Source organism: Priapulus caudatus, unplaced genomic scaffold, assembly GCF_000485595.1.
Source record: "Priapulus caudatus unplaced genomic scaffold, Priapulus_caudatus-5.0.1 Scaffold112, whole genome shotgun sequence".
NCBI classification, from domain to species: domain Eukaryota; kingdom Metazoa; phylum Priapulida; class Priapulimorpha; order Priapulimorphida; family Priapulidae; genus Priapulus; species Priapulus caudatus.
Window position 1 is genome coordinate 267,998 of NW_014577173.1, and position 5,325 is coordinate 273,322.

A 5,325-nucleotide genomic window follows, 5' to 3' on the forward strand; every position below is an offset into this window, starting at 1 on the left:
CACATATAAACCACGTCTGCCTGTCTGTCTGTCTGTCTGTTCTGTCTGTCTGTCTGTCTGTCTGTCTGTCTGTCTGTCTGTCTGTCTGTCTGTCTGTCTGTTTGCCTGCCTGTCAGTCTGTGGGTCTGCCCGTCACCCGCCTGTCTGTCCGTCCGTCAGTCTGTTCGTCCGTCCGATCGACTATTTTTCCGTCTTCCTGTACATCCGTCCGACCGTCCGTCTGCCTATGTCTGCCAGCACTTCTGTGTCTGCCAGTCTGCCTGCCTGCATTTGACTCATCCATCCTTTGTATTATTCATCATTTATTCCTGCCCCATGCAATGTCTTTACGGAATTGTGAGTTAGCGAGTAAATGGATTTTGCAATATCGACGTAAACGAACTCTTGCGAGCAGAATATCGATGGGATTGTCTGTCGATGCCTAGCTTCCTACGTCTCACATAACGCGATAATATCGGGCAATCCGTCTCTAACGAGCCTACGTGAACATTGTTAGCTTTGCCGGGCCAGGTTTTGCTGTGTGACAGCGCGTATTCTGTGCTACGTCTTCGTCAAGTCAATTTAGAGAACATGCACTCAGGGATCGGTTACACGACTACAGATATAGAAGGGCCATTACTCGTATCTCATATTATCATTAGATCGTATATCTTATTAGTTTGAACGATACGGGAAAAGTAAAAGGCTATCGTGTTGACAAACCAGAGATATATAATAGAAGGCAAACGCACACATACAAAAGCACGCACGTGCGCGCACACACACACGCACACGCGCGCGCGCACGCATGCAGGCACGCACACATGCACGCATTCACTTACGCATACACGAACGCACGCACTCTCATAGTGACAATTTAAGAGAGTGGGAAAGAGAAAGAAAGAGAGAGATGGGGGAGAAAGAAGAGGAGGTGGAGAGAGATATGAATTGAGCAAATAGGCCTGAGAGAATGCTAGAGCGAAAGTTAAAGGCTAGAGGAAGAGCAAAGAGAGGGAGAGAGAAAAAGGGGCGAGGGCGGGCGGGCATGCGTGCGTACGTACGTGCGTGTATATGATGACCCGGAAACAAGACTGCGAGCGAAGTAATAGAAGAAGAACGAGTCGTACGAAGAGCCGCTCTGTGAAGCCATGGTAAACCAGCATGCAAGATATTTGACGGAACATCCCGAGACACTACGAACGAACCTTTGATCTGTGAACATCACCGATGTCTCTTTCTCCGACTCCGAGAACCTTGCGGGTTTTCAAGCGGCTTTGCAAATCCCCTGAGCTATGTTTTCTGCAACGGTAAGAAGACGGCAAGATGCTTGAACGATCTCCTGACGGACGTGGAGTGCACATCAATAACGGTGTAATATCTGCAGCAACGTTTGTTTTTTCTTTTTTTAATACTAACAGCCTTTTTCTTTGAGAATCCGGACTGCTCCACGAGAGTACGTCTGAGCGAATTTGCGAATATCATTTCGGGAGATCCGGGTATCTGCGCGGGCATATCGCGTATATGAAACCACCGGCTGTTCTAGGCGTAACTGCTTCTCTCGATGACTGACATTTTCTCGCTGACTTTAGCGAACACGCGCGTTTTTGCCGATTCATCTCAATGGGGTGATTATTGTAATGAGGGCGCCTACAGCAATCGTGTTGGTTCTTGAACGATTTCGCATTAAAGACAGCGCCACGACAATGATTTACCCACAAAAGTACGATTGGCAATTTAATTAGTGTTATACGGGAATGACCGAGTGCCAATGAAAAGGTCGTTTCTGACGTTAATTTCCAAATATTAATACGATGCTCTATACATATACTACATAAAATCGCAATGTTTGCTGCGTGAAAGCCGGGATTCACTTGCTCCTTGTGCGGGTGCACACACACACACGCGCGCGCCCACACGCACGCACGCACACACATACACCCGATAACATACATGAAACGAGTCAATACCAGGAAGGAAGTAACTAAATTTGAACTGTTAGTACTGCTCACTTTGTGTCTATGTCAGCATTTATACAAACCCGAGATGGATCAAAGAAATAAAAATACACAGATGCGACCAATTCAAACACCGCTTCACGGGTTTAAGAACGCTTAACCTCAAGTTTTTCTTTTTATCGACCGCTTCTGTAATTCTACGTGTTCTCAAATCTGCTACATTTCTTCACAACTTAACGCCATTAACCTGCTATTGGCTCGTTGTATCGCAGCAGCTAACGATGAACGCTAGCAAAATAACGTCAATTATCGCTGTCCAAATATTATTAGGCTTTGTTAATTAATGTCTGGACTTTTACAGTGACGAAAAACTCACGCGCAAAGCTGACGTTGTGACACTCGTGCCGCTGCCGCTGATTATAATGCCATATTTCTTATGATATTTATAATATATAATATATTATTTATAATACATTTCTATTTTTGTGGAAAGTCAAACGACGGGCGTCTGCAAAATAACGTCAATTATCGCTGTCCAAATATTATTAGGCTTTGTTAATTAATGTCTGGACTCTTACAGTGACGAAAAACTCGCGCAAAGCTGACGTTGTGACACTCGTGCTGCTGCCGCTGATTATAATGCCATATTTCTTATGATATTTATAATATATAATATATTATTTATAATACATTTCTATTTTTGTGGAGAGTCAAACGACGGGCGTCTAATTTCTTATGATATTTATAATATATAATATATTATTTATAATAAATTTCTATTTTTGTGGAAAGTCAAATGACGGGCGTCTGCCTTTTCTGCGGCTTGGTCGGTCGCAGGTTCAGCAGACGATTTCTGTACTCATACATCGTTGATGAACATGAGCCATGCGAGTGCTGCTACGCATGCAGAGCTTCACACTAGGTAGCGGACTGGGGGTACACTACGTGAGCTCGGTAGAAGGCCGATAAGGGTGCGGAGGTGAGCCAAGGTTTGGGGGAGCACGAAGGATTGGACGTGAACCAGGGATCGGAAGTAAACCAGGGATGGGAGATGGACTGGGGATTGGAAGTAAACTAGGGATTGGAAGTGAACCAGGGATGGGAGGTGGACTGGGGATTGGAAGTGAACTAGGGAATGGAAGTGAACTAGGGATTGGACGTGAACCAGGGATCGGAAGTAAACCAGGGATGGGAGGTGAATGAGTGATTGAACCTGAACTAGCTCAATAATAGTAGTATAGTAATGTAAGTATGTAATATACAGTAGTTTATAGTAGTATAGTAACATATATATAGTAGTATATAGTAGTATATAATTATACATAGGAGTATATATACATAGTGTATATACACATAGCGTATATATACATAAGAGCTATACATAGTGTATGTTAGTCGAATAAATGACTTCCTGACCGAGTGCGGTAGCATGTATAGTGTCTCATATGCAGCCAGTAAACATGACCTATTTCAGATGTAAAGTGAATTAAAGCAGAGGCGCTAGCGGATGTAATCAAACCAGAATCCGCACAAAGTCGACCAGCCGACGCAGCGCTGTCGCTGTGTGCGTCATCGTACTCGCGCGCTCTTATTAAATCACGGCTGCATAGTCACGGCTCGCAACATGGCGAGATTCGTGACAGCTACACCGCACATGCGATCACTATAGTGCAAGATACCGTCAAGAGCTAATAATAAATAGGGATCAATAGCTATTGATACTATACAGCGAAACTAGCACTAAAAACGTAAGAAATAACGGGACGGGACGCGCACTCGTCCGTTGAATACGTGAAGAATTGTTTGATAGCTACACAGATTAAATACCTGCGCACCTTGTACCATAATGAGCCAATAGTGTAGTGCGAGGTTAGTGTTAAAGTCGGTTCTAAATTTTAACAATGACAGGGGTTGATATTTGTCGAACGATACAATAATACACGATAATTAATAACAATTTAGAGATAATTAATTATTTAATAACCTGTACGGATAATGCACTTAATTACATGTAGAACTATAGAACGGCATATTACAATTGCAGCTACGAATTTATCAGATAGTTTCCTCCTTGAGTGAAGCTCATTGACTCGCTTGTAATAGAGGCAGACGTTATCCATTTAAATATCCTCTCTTCTTTGCTTTTTCCCTCGTGTCCCTTCCCTAAAACACGCACACACATGCAAGCGCACTATCACGCGCAGTAGCACACTCACACACATGCACGCGCATGCACTATCACGCGCAGTAGCACACGCACACACATGCACGCGCATGCACTATCACGCGCAGTAGCACACGCCTCCCCCCGCCACACACACACGCGCGCGCGAACATACATACGCACACACGCAGGAGTACACAGCACAGCACCACGTACACCGCAACACGCAGCCGCGCACGCACATAAACACAACGCAGCACACACACACACAACACACACGTGCCACACACACACACACACACACACACACACACACACACATTGTGAATTATTGACACTCTCCGCCGTCAGACCAAAGCAGCTTCTAAATTTTTTAGCGCGCGTTTAATTCCGTATACATGCACTCGTGTCTCTCCATGTCTGAGAAAAGCAGACATGTTTTCCCTGTCGCCCCCTCCATTACGCTCCTAGTCGGCAACAGTACGTATTAAAGGTGGAGGGTAGGTAAGGTATAGAAATGTGACAAACAGACGTGAACAGATGAGAAGCGAGAAAATAAAGTTCTGGCTGTTTCATTTGTACGCGTCAACTGTCACTTTTATCTCTAGGGTTGTCGTCGGTTGTCGGCAAGGATACGATGAGAAGCGAAATGACATTAAAAATAAGCAAGCGCTGTAAAACTAACCAAGCGATTCGCTAGCGAAAGCCGGGTGTTCGTAACATCAAGGCATATATTTAAACAAATTCACGACATAGTAACATGACAACAGACAAGCTTCCACGCTAGTCGTTCTTTATATCAGCTAATTTTCTAATTTCCGCTTGAACATTTTCCTATTTAGTCGTTTATTATGATGAATTTAACGCAGATTAATGATTATCACGAATCGTTTTTTCACATGACAAATTATTATTTCGCAGTTGCCATGACTACGAACGCCGACGACGCAATCTTGTTACACAGTGAAGGCAAGGAAATTGTGTCTGATATGGGGATAATTTCCAGTAAACGATGACAATAATCATACCTAACTGTTAGATGGCCTATTGCGTTGAATTATTTAATTCACACATCTTTCAATTCACCGAACCAGGGTTAGAGAAAAACGGGAGTGAATAATCGTTTTTATTCACTCCAGGGTTCTCCGCCACAGGATGAAATTGAAACAAGGGGGAGGGAAAAGGGGAAAGGGGGAGCGAAGGCGGAAGCGGGAGGGGGGGGGAGGG